The following is a 15,334-nucleotide window of genomic DNA, read 5'->3' on the forward strand; positions in this document are numbered from 1 at the left end:
ATCTTGAATAATGTGTCATGCAAGACGAAGATCCAGGTGACAGCTGATGGATACCCAGTCTTTATCTCATGTGCTCTTAAGTAACACAAAGAAAATGTGTTTTGGCAAATATTATGTACATATTGTCACCAGAAAACAAAATCAAAAGATGAGTTTGTTATTTATTGCTTGCTGTTTGTGAGGCAGGTTGGCATTTTTGTTTTTGAATCCAAAAAGTATGGATTTTGTTGGTTACCCACTTTGAAAAATTCCAAAGAAATGTGAACTTACAAACAACTATCGGTTTGTTCTCCTTTGTGACTCAACCATGCAGTTAAAAATATTGTGTGCAAACTCTGATCCTGCATTTTTTTGGAAACTTGCAATGAAAACTTAAATATTTAACCATTGTTTTGAGCAATCAGCCATTTTTAATTGTTAGATCATGATTTTGCAAAGTTGAGGGTGACTGTGAGATAGTAATCTCTCATCTATTTTCTGTTGTGTTTTACTTTGTTTACTAAATGGCAATTATCTGTTTGAAATACAGATAAAGTGCATTGCTGAAGTAAGTTAACTTTTTATGTCACCCTCCCCTTGATGTATTGTAGGGCTGTAAATGGCTAGGACTGCCTGTAAGGTTTTAATTCTGTCCTCCATAATTTCATAAACAATCAAAATAAAACATTATCATATCGGAATCTGCTCCTTCAGCTTTCAAAGATAACAGCATATTACATTGCTCTAATTATTTCAGAATAGATTAGTCTGCGGGGTGACTCTATGGGGATTGGATCACTCAATATGGTAATAAGAATGATTTTAAGATCCAAAATCTGATATATTGAACCATGAGAGATTACCTCCTGTGAATCACAGCATTGTGTCATACAGATATTTTCTATTACTATATTTACATGCTGATTATAAGAAATGAGCAAGTTTTCACAATGGAATTACTTTCGAGCTAAGTAACCATATAACCACATAACCACTTACAGCACAGAACAGGCCAGTTCAGCCCTACTAGTCCATGCCATAACAAATCCCCACCCTTCTAGTCCCACTGACCAGCACCCGGTCCATACCCCTCTAGTCCCCTCCTCTCCATGTAACGATCCAGTCTTTCCTTAAATGTAACCAATGATCCCGCCTCGACCACGTCTGCCGGAAGCTCATTCCACATCCCCACCACCCTTTGCGTAAAGAAATTTCCCCTCATGTTCTCTTTATAATTTTCCCCCTTCAATCTTAAACCATGCCCTCTAGTTTGAATCTCCCACAAGCCAACATTTAATTAATTTAAGCATTTAATTTTCACAGTATTTCTGATGTGCCTTTTAAACTCCATTCTGAACAGATGATTTTCATTCATATAGGATACAATTTTCCTATCTTATCACTGCATCACAAGATTGATACCCCTCATAATTTTTTTTAGGATTGTAAGTACATATTTTATTCCCTGCCCTTTTTTTTTCAAGATAGTACTTCAAATGCTGTAAATCTGATCTGAAACAAAAATTCAGTAGGTCAGGCAATATCCATGTGAAGGACAGATTTAATTTCATGATTTTACATCAGAACTGGGAAAGTATGGGGGGGGGGGAAGAAAATAAAAGAGAGTAGAGGAGAGTGCAAATATTAAAAGGAGTGTCTGGATGTATGAATTGGATAATGTCTGTGGAAAATGCCAACAGAGAGCAAAAACCACTTTAAATGTTGAAATTCAAAGACTACTGAACTTAGTGAATTGTTGGCTGTCATGTGCCTAATAAGAAGAGGTGCTATTCCTTGAGTTTGCATGTTGGAACAGTGTAAAAAAAAATGGAAGTGGTCAGAGTGAGAAGCTCATGGTCGAGTAGACTCAGTGATGGTTTCTGCAAAGGGGAGATCTTATTTGTGTTAACTGAGTATAATCAGGAGCTTCAACATTGGCAGCTCACATTTTCTCATTCTGCTGGTCATTTTGAATAATTATTCTACTTCTTTTCTCACGTTCTCCAGACCTATATTTTGTTATTAACTCCTTTTCCATTCTCTTTCACCCAGATCCATTACCCCTTCTATTATTTCATCTCTCCAGTTGCTCACCCCATCCCAAACCTTCCTTTCTTCTCTCTATGTCTTCTGTTTCTCTCACCCCAGTGCTTTTCTCTATACATTAGACCCTGCTTTATCCCCAACTTTTACTTGACCTGATGATAGGTCACCAATCTGAAGTGATATCTCTATTTCTCCCTCCTAAGGCGCTACCTCGCCTTTTAAGTACTCCAGCATTGTCTTTTCCATTTGCATTTCCCCTTAATGCCTTTATTACTAATTTTTACTCTCTAATTTATTGGTTTCTTTGATGTCTCTGTGTTGGCAATGGTCAAGTTATACTATTTTTGAGTCAGAAGGTCATTGGTTAAAGTTCACACTCCAAAGGCTTGAGCATAAAATCATGAGTTTGCTTAATAAGAGGTACACAGGGTCATCTTTCAGTTGAGACATTACGTGATGGCCCTATCTTTCCTTCAAGGTTGGACACAAGATTCCATACTTTAATTTGAAGAGGAGCATGCGAATTCTCTCTGCCATCCTTAAAACAACATCATACAAAACCTGTCTTTCCCTCACTGCTGCTTGAGGTACCTTGCTTTGCTTAAATTAATTGCCCCATTTCCTATCATTCAGTGATTACATTTCAAAGGTCCTCCATGAGTTTTAAACTGCTTTGAAATGACGAGCTTGTGAATTTGCTGTATAAAGTTTGTTCTCTCTGTAAGCCTCTTCTATAAATTTTTTTGCACTTGATGCAGGGAGAAAATCTTTTCTCCATGAATCTTCCAAAATGTAATGATTTTATTTTAAGCAATCCTTTTAAGGCAAAATGAACCTCAATTGTGTTGAAATAGCATCAGTAATGCTTCTACCTTTAAAAGTCAGTTATTCTTCTACTATCGCAATGTTGCTTTTAACGTCACCGCTTGAGCAAAAAAATCCACTCAAGTAGCCATGGCGAGATTAATCTAATACATTAATCAATTCATGCCTAAAATTTATAATTGTATTTCCTTGTCATATAGAGAGAGGCCATTTGGCCCAATGAAGTCGATACCAGCTTGCAGAGCAATCCCCTTCCCCGTAGTTTTTTCCATGAACTCTTCTCCCCACATTCACCCCAGATTCTATCACTCACGTAAACATTATTTTAGAATGACCAATTAACCTATCAACCCTATTTACCTTTGGAAAGTGGAAGTAAATAATAGTCCACCCCGGGGGAAAATCACACAGTCCCAGGGAGAGCACACAAACTCCAAATAGTATTAAAAATCTGTTTGAACCAGTTTGCTGAAACTATGAAGGACTTTTAAGCCGCTTAAAAACAACAATCAAATGCGGAGAATCGGAGTAAGTGAATTGGTATATTCCTTTGTTTTTTTTTTTGTTAGCTAGTTTACATGCAAATGTCCCACTGTTCATGATGGTGATATATTACCAGAAGAGAGGATACATTCAGGTATTTTTCAATATGTTCATTGACAATAGATCAGTGCTGAAATTTCCTTAATCTTCTGCAAGGAGTGAAATTAAATTTTTGAATGATCTATAATGATAAATATAACAAAATTTGACCATCAATGAAAGATAAAAATAAAATTAACCACCTTTCAGTTGAAGGAAGGTAGGAAAGTGTTAACTTTTTTGCTATTCTGGTACAAGCTAAATTAACGGCTTACTCAAATCCAGTTTGTTGGTCAGTGATCTGGAAAATTGTAACAATAAGACAGTGCTCAGCAGCAAGCTTCATTTAACATCAAGAAATGCTAAAGACTCCATTCAAAATAAGATGACCTGGGGATACGCTGTCAGATCAGGAAACATACCAATTGCACTTAAGAGAATATTCTAATAATCAGAATGAACACTTAAGAGAATATTCTAATAATCATAATTAACACATGCCTATCATTTTCATTTCATTAACCAATTTCAGTTTCTAGTTATTATTATCGAAGTGACATTAAAGGCTATCAGTAAGGAAAAAAATCTCCCTGGAAGGAATACAAAGTATATATTGGTCCCTCACGTACAATAATTTTGTAATTCATTTGGCTGACAGCTGGCCATGTTCCAAAGCTTTAATCTCATTTGGAAATAAGCAAGCGTTTTAGTGCAAGCTGATGCAGAATATATGAAGGTTGGAACAGTGGAATCCTGTAGAGCACATGCCAAGGTGACCTAGCAGTAAGCTATGGCAAGAAAATAGTCTTCTGAAGGATGTTTGATTGTTGGCTAAGTGATATAAAATACAGGCTGATTTCATTCAAAGCCTCTCCTTAATACATTAAGGACTCCAAAACAAATTCTGGATCTGAGAATCCAGAACTACAAAGAAATGTTTAGAATGCATAGCTTTACCAGAGGTAATCTTGAGACACCAAAAGACTTCAATGTACGTTGGCCACATTTCATCACTGCATGAAAAAAAATTCAATAGCATTTTTCTTGACTTCAGCAGATCTTGACATTTTTTTCTTCAGTTGAATGTACTGAAAGAATCAGTATTTTCAGGTAAGAAAATGTGAGGGTCATATTTTATGCAGGAGTCTTCTAACAGCAATAGTGGCATAAATGATCAAATAATCGGTCTCCCCCAGCCAATTTTTTAATATCTCTAAAACTGATTATTATTAGACTGGTGTTTGTGGAAGATTTTGGCAGTCCATTTACACTCAACATTTCCAAATTATGTCAGGGAATACACTTCATGGGTGTTTAATTGGCTAAATGGCCTTTGGAACGTTTGGAAGAGTAAATGAAAGGTATATGTATGCCTTTACGTTTTTTTTTCTTACTCATAGGCTGATCAAGGCTGACAATCTATAAAAGAAATCCTACAGCCTTACTGTAGCCACATTGCCACTCTTGATATTGGATCCAAGGTCTATTAACATACATTTTATAGCACATTAACCATGAGAGCCAGGCCATATCTATGTGGCCCAATTGTGATTAGGATTGGCTAATTTAATGCAAAATATGCTTTGAACTTGATACATTTTTGAACATTAATTGTATTTAGACTTTTTATCAACTGTATTAATAGGGTATCCAACTACTTATGAAATGTGTGAAAAGTTATAATGATAGTGAGAGCCCCTTTGTTATTAAAACTGCTATCAATTAAATTTTGTAAGGCTTTTTAACTTATTTACAGATCCCTCCAGATAGGTTGGGATAAAGACACTTTTTTTTCCTTTATTTGCCCCTATACTCCACAGTTTTACATGCATGTGATCAAAGTGCACATTCCAGATTTTGTTCAAGGTTATTTGTAAACATTTTCGTTTGACCATCTAGAAATTACAGCACTTTTTATACATAGTTCCTTCATTTCAAGGCACCATCATATTTGGGACATGCAATGTTATGTCTATTAGTCATGTTTAGTACTTTGTTGCAAATCCCTTGCATGACTGCTTGATGTCTGTGATTCATAGACATTACCAGGTGCTGAGTATCTTCTCTGGTCTCTAATGCAGCCATATTCAGCTCCTGCTTGTTTTGGTGGCTTGTCCCCTTAGGTTTTCTCTTTAGCATAAGAAGGCATGCTCAATTGGATTTAGATCGGGTGACTGACTTGGGCATTCATGAATTTTCCAGTTTTTATCTTTGAAAATTTTCTTTGTTGCTTTGGGATGTTTGGGATGCTGTAGGATGAAGTGCTGTCCAATGAGTTTGGAGGCGTTTGTTCGAACCAGAGCAGATCATAAGTTTCTATACACCTCAGAATTCATTTTTTGATAGTCTTCAGCAGTTTTATCATCAATGAAGATAAATGTGTCAGTACCTGTGACAGCCATACCTGCACAGGCCATAACACCTCCACCACCATGTTTCACAGATGAGGTGGTATTGTTTGGATCTTGAGCAGTTCCTTTATGTCTCCATACTTTGCTCTTGCCATCACTCTGATACAGGTTAATCTTGGACTCATCTGTCCACAAAATCTTTTTCCAGAATTCTACAGGCTCTTTTAAATACTTCTCGACAAACTGTAATCTAGCCATCTTGTGTCTGTGGATACCCAGTGTCGTGTTTGAATCTTCAGTGTAGCCTCTGTATTTCTATTCGTGAAATCTTCTGTGGACAGTAGTCATTGACACGAGCACACCTACCTGCTGAAGAGTGTTTCTGATCTCTCTGACTGTCACTTGGGGATTTTTCTTCATTAAGATGAGAATTCTTCTGTTGTCAGCAGTGGAGGTCTTCCTTGCCCTACCACTACCTTGGTGAATACTGAGCTCATTAGTGTGGTCTTTCTTCTTAGTGATGTTTGAAAGAGTTGAGTTTGGTAATCCTAATATTTGGGCAATGTCTCTTACTGCTTTATTCTGGTTTTTCAGCCTCATTACGGCTTCTTTGACTTTCATTGGCACAACTTTGGTCCTCATGTTGAAAAATGGCCACTAGACTCCAAAGGTGATCAAAAGCTTAGCAGCAAACCTCGCTCTCTTATTGCTGCTCCAAGGAAGCAATTAAACTTATCTGAGTACTCACAAACACCTGCGAAGCCAAATGCCCCAAAAATGTGCCCTGAAATGGGGGAACTATGTGCTGTAATTTCTACATGGTCAAACCAAAATGTATGCAAATAATCAAATAAAATCTGGAATGTGCACTTTAATAATATCTGAATATTTGGATTATAAATTTTAAACTGTAGAACACAGGGCTAAATAAAGGAAAAAAATAGTCTTATACATTATAAAGCAAAGCACATGGATATTTCTTTTTAAGATTAATCATTTTCTGTGTTTGTAAAAGCAGGCATCACAAATTGAACTTTACAAGATTAAAGTAGCACCAGGAAATGTCAAAAGTCACTTATGTTTAACAGATGTGAAGGGGTCTGGCAGGCAATGATGAAGAAACATTGTTGCCTCTGCCAACTGTCGTCACATCTACTGGCACTCAAGCGGTTTTCTGAAAAATGTTGTAATGTTAAAGAGTTTGGATAATAAATCCATTTGCCATTGAATTTCACTTCCATAAATGCAACCAAGCAAAATAGTTGGACAATTGATTTTAACTTGTAAACTGTGTGCTATTAATTTTATGATCACTGCTCAGTTCTTCATTTGGTTTCACTGAAGTGAAGTTTCATTTGCTGTTTAAAAATCAAACCTCTCAGGCCATATGTGAACCCCTTGTGAAGATATATTTCTAATAATTGTATGAATTATTTTCCACATAACCCATTAGTAATATTTCTAATCAATCTGCTAACATTTTTGGTTTTTGAAATTTATGAATAAGAATGTTTCTTCAACTTAAAACCTCAGATAAACTGTATTTTTGGTAAATCTATCTGTATTTAAAAAGAAATCATGCGTGTGTCATGAAAATTATGGTGACTGCACAAATGCGGCTTTCTTATTTATTTACCTTATGTATTCATTTTCTCCTATTTCGTGGATTGATTCCATCTCATTTGCAGGAAATATGGGTTCAGCCTCATCAACAACTTTTCATTCACAACAGCCACAAGAGCATTTTATCAGCAGATTTTAATGTGTCTATTAGCATAAAGCACACCACATATCTTCTTGATAAAGGCAGTAATGAGTTGTGCACTTAACATGTACTATAATTAAAAGAGGAGGCAGACAAATACATCAATTGGTGTGCTGGTTGTGGCATTTTGAAGGTCCATTTTCTTCACCAATTTAATAGCATTGAAGACCTCCTGTCTTGAATTTCCCCTCCAATTCCTGTTTAATAGATTTGTGTATTGTGACTTACCTGAGTACTCACAAACACCTGTGAAGCCAAATGTCCCAAACATTATGGTGCCCTGAAATGGGGGAACTATGTGCTGTAATTTCGACATGGTCAACCAAAATGTATGTAGTTGTGAAAATAATGTATGATAGAACAACAGAAATAGGTCCTTCCACCCATCTCGTCTGCGCTGAACTATTATTTTGTCTAGTCCACTGACCTGCACCTATTTCATATCCCTCTATACCCCTCCCATCCATTTTTATTAAATGTTAAAATTAAGCCGGCATTTACTGCTTCAGCTGGCAGTTAGTTCCACACTCCCACTACTCTCTGTATGAAGAAATTTCCTCTAATGTTCCCTCTAAATCTCTCCCCTTTCACCCTTAACCCATGTCCTCTGGGTTGTATCTCACCAAACCTCAGTGGAAAATGCATACTCTATCTATACTCAAGGGAATAACATTCTAACTCAGTTCCTCATAAATCCTAGTAAATCTTCTTTGCACTATTTCAAATTTTTTTTTCTCTGTAGTTAGGTGACCAAAACTGTACACAATATTCCGAACTTGGCCTCACCAATGTCTTATACAGTTTTATTTTGACATCCTAACTCCTATACAGGTACTTAATACTTTTATTTATGAAGACTAATGTGCAAAAACTCTCTTTACACCTGTGACACCTTTTTCAGAGAATTATGTATCTGTATTCCCAGACCCTTCTGTTCTATTGCACTCCTCAGGGCCCTACCATTTACCGTGTATGTTCTACCTTGGTTTGTCCTTCCAAAATGCAGCAACTCGCGCTTGTCTGCATTAAATTCCATTTGCCATTTTGCAGGTCACTTTTCCAGTTGGTTCAAATGCCTCTGCAAGTTTTGAAAACCTTCCTTGCTGTCAACTACATCTCCAATCTTTGTGTATGAATTTTGATGGAGATTGTCTGTACGAGAGTGATGGAAATGTGTGAACTGTGCAGTGGAGAATCTATTGATGTTTTTCTAGGATGTAACATTTCCAGATGTAATCACACACCTTGGCCAAAAAGGTGAAACCGTTACATTATTATGGCCATTTATTGTGACTCTTGGGACCAATTTCCTGATATATTCCTTTTTGGCAATCTGTTGCTTCTACCATCTCAGCATGTGTTTGGAAGGCTTCTTGCCAATGGATAGATAGGTTCTGCTTTTTGAACACCTCCTTTCAGACCTCCAGGAGAGTGTCAGAAATATTTTAACGCTTGCAGTCTCCCACAGCCAAGCACAACCTGAAATTGGTTTGTAACCTGCAGCATGCAGGTTGAAGTTTAATGACACATTAAGATCCAAAAAACCCAACACCCAACCCCAACCCACCAATTTTCCCCTGCAGCCGCTGCAACCGTGTCTGCCTGTCCCGCATCGGACTTGTCAGCCACAAACGAGCCTGCAGCTGACGTGGACTTTTACCCCCTCCATAAATCTTCGTCCGCGAAGCCAAGCCAAAGAAAAGAAGAAGATCCAAATACTTCACAATCCATATGGTCGTTTCTGGTCTATTGAATTCAGTGATCAAAAAAGCTATAATTATTTGGTAGAATCTATGTTTTTAAATGAGTTGAGTGCCTTTCTCTTTGAAATCATTTGTTGGACTGTCCCTGAAACTTGAAGCCACTTGTTAGCTTGATGATTCCTATCTAAACAGTCTTTTCACTGCTTGCTGTAATTTTCTCCAATTCTAATTTCCTCAACCGTCAGAGCTGCTGCATAGGTGGGGTGAGTGGATTTTCCACTTAGCAGCCACTTAATTATCTTATTTTCAAACTGATTATTAAAATCTATCCAAATGTGTGGAATGGAGCTTTAATCTCTATATGGAGCCAATCTTTACTTCTGCCAAATTCCATGCTTCCATCCTGCTATTATCAGCAGATTTCACTGTTGCCCAGCAAAGTTCCACTTTGTTTTCAATAACTATTCAGTTTTGTGCATTTATTTCCATATCCCAACCATTTAGCTCAATCCCTATGTACTCTCTCCATTTGTTCAATGCAAGGCATTTCAAAGAAAGAGGTAACTGAATTTTTCACAGTAGCCTTATAAGACATTTGAGAAGTCCCAATATGTTTTGTGGTTAATTAAGAATTTCTGGAATGCTACACACAGCATTATTTTAAGAGATGTGGAATAAAGATTTCATGATTAGCAGTGCGATAAGAACTGTTTTCGTGATGAAATGATGGTTGCCAGTAAACTGGGTAAAAAAAAACTTGTCATCTTCAAATTAGTTTGATACGGATCTTTGTATTCAATATGAGAGAACAACCTTCGGTTAAATATTGGTCTGAAGCACCTGATACATTATTCACATAAAAAACACATTATATTAATCCATTTTGCTGATTTGATTATTTTTCTAACATTGAAGATATGTCTTAAAGTAATATTCATCTTCACTGAGACTCAGGAATGTACATTATGCTGCAGTGGTCTGAGTTGAGCATTGAGCAACATTGCACAACATCCGCAGATTAAAATTCAAACGTTGTTCATTAAAGACTTCATTCTTTTGAGTCAGCGCTTTCTTGTTTTTTTCAGAGCATGTGATTTCACAGCATTGACCTGTAGTAATCTTGGGAAGGAATACCATTTCAACATTTTAGGGATGCTCTTTGAACTTCTGTCCACCAAAGTAGAATGACAGCAGATCTATAACAACTTTGTGCACAACACAGATTTGAAATTTTGGCTTTTTAAAACAGAAAACGAACAACTTTCAGAAAGCTGTAGACAATTCTTTATAAAGGAAAGTGGAAGTCTCTGTGATAATGTGCTAAATTAATTCTGTCTTGTACTTATAGTTGCTTAAAGCTTGCCATATGGTACCAGAACTGATATTGAGCTAATAACAATCCATGGTTTAAAATATTTAACGTTGACAATTTGGAATCTTTGTTAAGTGGTCACAGGTTTTGTCAAACGATCACTCTGCCCAGCAAATTCAGTTTGAGTAAAATATTGAAGTAGCACTTTATTTGTTCGAAGAACCATGTCATAATATTAGCCCAGTAATCAAATAAACAGGGGAGGGTTGGTGAGCTTGTACCATTTATATGTTTGCCTTATTTCTTCTAAATTTAATTTGAGAAAATACCAACAGCCTTTCCTGAAATCCCGCTGCCAATGCAAGCTGGAGAAGTAGGGACAGAGGTTGGCGATAGTGAGTTGGAAAAAGTGGGAGAACCTGTGAAGGGTGCAAGGCATTCAGATTTGCTGATTGTTTACACTGGCATTCATCACAAAGCCGTCAGTCTACGACTGGTCTGGTTTACACTGGTGCCAATTTGGAACTTGCCATTCTGGCAGTCCTTTCGTTTAAACAGAAGCACTGATGTTTGAAACTGATGTGATCTTTTTGCTACAGTGTGTAAAGCCCAAAATGTTGACTGCAAAGTTATTATAAGAGCTTCAGGCAAGGTGAGAAGATTTTTTTCCATTCATGCAAAGTTGTCATGATCTAAAGTACTGAAATTGAAAAGATTTTGGAAGAGGATTCAATTGTTTCATTAAAAATAGATAGCTGACTGATCAGTGCAAAACCTAAATTGGGTACATTGGTGAACAGGTTATCGAACAGTTATTGCTACTAGATTGCACTGATACTGACTCATTCCATCACTTCGGTGATGGTTGTGAACTGAATAATGAGTCATATCACTACAAAGACAATTTTTCTTTCAAAAGATTTTCTTCCTGGAAAAAAAAGATAGACAACTTCAACCTGAACACAAAGATAATCTCAGGTTTGCTGTATAACGTAGGGAGTTAGAGAAACATTAAATTAACTTTTATTGAATTTAGCATGTTTAATCGCAAAATGGTGCTGACACATTGCAGTTAGTTCAACTTACTTAAAAATGTTTTGCCACTGATTTTCATTTGTACTCAGCATCTGATCCCTCTTGTGTCAATGTCTAACAATAATCGGCCAGCATGAATTCCAGTTGCCCTGATACTGCTTTTGAATGGTCGCAATGTCCTGGTGAAACCTTTCACCATGTTCGTCATTGACTGCACCAAGATCAGCAGGGAAGAAATCCAAGTCCGAATGCAGAAAATTAATTTTCAATGATCTGTTGAACTTCATAGTTTTGTATGGTTGAAGTAGACTTAAAATATGACAGGAAATCACAAAAATAGATTATACTTAAAAATGGTACATGATAATAAAAATTTAAGGTGATTTCCATGATCACCAACCCAAAATCCATAAAATACACCCAAATGGGTTCAGGAAGCAAATCTTTGTTGTCCAGTGTTATCAGTTGAATTGAACTCATCATGGACGGGTCATCTTTGGACAGTTTTCCACAGTGGCAGTAGATGTAAATGTTGCATCTGCGCTTGAACAGCTTGGCTAGAATTGCAATTGGTTCTAGAGCAGTAGAATTCAGTTCGAGCTGGGGTGTTGTTTGGTTCTTTAGTGTTTGCTAAATCAGAGATCACTGTAATTTTTGTTTTTCATTATCTGGACTGAGAAATATTAGTTGAAGATGGTAATTATATCAGGAGGTCACGTAGAGATTTAGCATCTTGCTTCCAAACAGTGGCATCTTTAGGGTTGGTGTCACCCAGAGTGGTAACTCATGGTGTCACCCCATCAATACCCCCCCTCCCCCAACCATGGACCTCCCCCCGTACGAGAATATACAGAGTCCTTAGTAATGTTTTTTGTACTAATACTTCTTTGATTATATGAATACTAACAACAAAATTCTTTTGTAAAATCTTTCTACATTGAATTACAACTTTATTAGTAACTGGGTGAGACCTTTTTTGATTTTTCCTCCTCCTTTTCCTTTAATTATCACTTCATTCTCCAAAAGATTATTGATAAATAGGCTCAGAAATACTAAAGACCACAATATCGTCACTAAACCACCAGAAAAGTTGACAAAAGCAGCGACTATAAAAACACCAGTAGCAACAAAAACAACAGTGCCTTTACGTAAAACTCTTGTTTGCACTGATAATTGTTAACTGATATGAATTTGCAGAGCAGTAACAAAAATCCAGAGACACTTTCAACGTTCTTTGCTTTGTATTGAAAGGAAATCTGGTTTCCATTTGAATGTAATTAAAGGTCATATTGGCCTCTAGGGGACACTCTAACCAACACTTAATTTTGTGTCATGTGAATGTGAATTCTCAACATGGAGCTCTTCAAATGTGGTTTTTAATCCTGCTGTTGTTTGCTGGAGATAAGACACAACAGACTCTACGTTCTAAAAGACAGATGAAAAGCTCTGTAGACAGATGGCAAATCCACCACAATGCAATGAAAATTACAAAGTATTTTTGCTGTAAATATTTCTGATGTGGCTTTCACTGTTTTCTCATTGAGTTTCTCATTTTAGTTTCTAACTTAAAATAGGGATTCGTATTGATTGCATTTTATTTTTTTTGTATGGGAACTTAAACCATGTTCCGCTTGGTGGATGAGAATGGCTTTAATCAAAAAGCTTGAAAGATCATTCTGTGTCCTAACCTAAGTCAGTCTCTGAACTTACTGCCACTTACCAGCTCTCTTGTGAGCAGTTTGACTAGTGCTTTTTAGTTGCGAAATGTCTAATAAATGACAACCAATATGTAAATGCAAGATGCTTAAATGCTTCTTAATATCCCTGCCATCTCCATTCTTGGGATCATTTTCATGTGTGGCACCATCTTTTGCTGTATGGATCCTGGAGGTGATGGCATTTCAATACACATGCACAACTTTCCTCCCCCCCCCCCCCCCATCTCAATTGAAAATGGTTTGAATTTTCTCATAAATGCATCCGTTCTATGACAGATTGACTTGCTGTGGAATCAACACATTTATACTTGTTTCCTTGATCAATAAGATCTCCTTAATGATAAAGTTCTTATCATCACACTTGCTAATATCAGACATCATTTCTGTTTCCACTTCTCCATTATCCGGTTCTTCCTCGACTAGAGTATCGCAGCTGGAGTTTTTTTTATGCCAGCAGACAAAATATCTTAGCAGATGAGGCCTTTGACTTTATTTAAAAGAAGCCAAGCTGCTCAAGTGTCCAATAGCAATTGAACACCAGAGATATAAGGTGCTGTTGCAGAGGTAAGTTCACAGGGATTCATAACTCCTCTGAAGCCCCAGGCTTCTCCTTCACAGTTCCATTATTGCCTGCATTTCCATGTCGGATACAATTTCCAATCCTCTCTGAAAATTTTTGGTTTCCCTTTTTATGCATGAGCGGAACAATTCTTTTTTCCATCTTATCAAATGACCAAATGCACTCTGGATTTAAATTCAGTCATCGATTAATCTGAGACTGGAGAGCAGCTGTCAACTTTTCTTTAGGGCTAAAGAAACCCAGAGATCAAGTTACAAAAGCAAAATTGCATCTCAACTGTGTTTACAGTGGGTTGGAGTTTGTCTTCCAGAAAATGTTTATTCTTCAAGGAACACTAACTTTCAGAAATTCCAAAGTTAAACTGATATTGCAGAATTTTTAATACTTTAAGAAACAAAGTCGTAAAGAGCTGTTCAATAAAATACAGGCAATGGCCATGGGTCAGGATTTTCATGTAAACTGGAATTTCTATTGGTGGAGCCTTTCATAGGATGAAATGATAGTTATTTTTCAGCATTGTCTTTCAATCATGGAATATTGGTATCCCATTATGGTGTGGCATTTTAATGTTCCAATCCCTAAGAAATGTGTATACAATTGATATAAAGTAATGCAAGGGATTTAATAAAATGCATGACAGTGGAGGTGATGAGAAACGTGAACAAAATATTCATTAATATATGAGAGACATTCCAATGTGAGAGTGCAACAAGACTCAGAGTATATCAGGTCACAAATAAAATGCCACCCATTTGACAGATTGAGGGATACCAAAAGGATTTCAATGTGAGAAGCTACAGCTTAGATAAGAATGTTCAACTGGCCCAGGTGGGACGTGCACTTAGCAGATTGAGAATGACATTGTGCCTTGATTGTGTCAAGAGGCATTCTAAAGCAGTAAGAGACATCACCCAATCCTTAGGATTACCAAAATCAACTATTGAAACATCATGAGGAAGAAAGAGCGTACCAGTGAGCTCAGTCATCACAAAGGGGCTGGAATTTCATGGAAGGCCTCCATTGCTGATGTCAGAAGAATTCTCATCAGAATGAAGACAAATTCCCAAACATGTGTCTGAAAGATCAGGAACCCACTTCAGGAGGCAGTGGTAGACATGTCAATTATGACTGTCTGCAGACTTTGCTCTTGCCAGAACTCTAATGCAGGTTAATCTTGGACTCATCTGTCCACAGACCTTTTTCCAGAATTTTGCAGGTTCTTTTAAATACTTCCTTTCTGTGGCTAATCTTGCAGTGTAGCCTCTGAATTTCTATTCCTGAAGTCTTCCATGGATACTTGTCATTGACATATCCACACCTGCCTCCTGAAGTGTGTTTCTGATATGCGGGACATACAGCAATAATGAGAATCATCGGCAGTGGAGATCTTCCTTGGAATGCCAGTCCCCTTGCAATTACTGAGCTCACCAGTACGATC

General features: G+C 37.0%; 1 protein-coding gene across 8 annotated transcripts in view; it reads left to right on the plus strand.

The window, feature by feature from the left end:
• The window catches only part of scube1 (signal peptide, CUB domain, EGF-like 1), a 224,172-nt gene that overhangs the window by 166,629 nt on the left and 42,209 nt on the right, over positions 1-15,334 (plus strand). The window lies entirely within an intron of this gene.

This window comes from Narcine bancroftii, chromosome 11 (genome assembly GCF_036971445.1).
Source record: "Narcine bancroftii isolate sNarBan1 chromosome 11, sNarBan1.hap1, whole genome shotgun sequence".
Taxonomy (NCBI): domain Eukaryota; kingdom Metazoa; phylum Chordata; class Chondrichthyes; order Torpediniformes; family Narcinidae; genus Narcine; species Narcine bancroftii.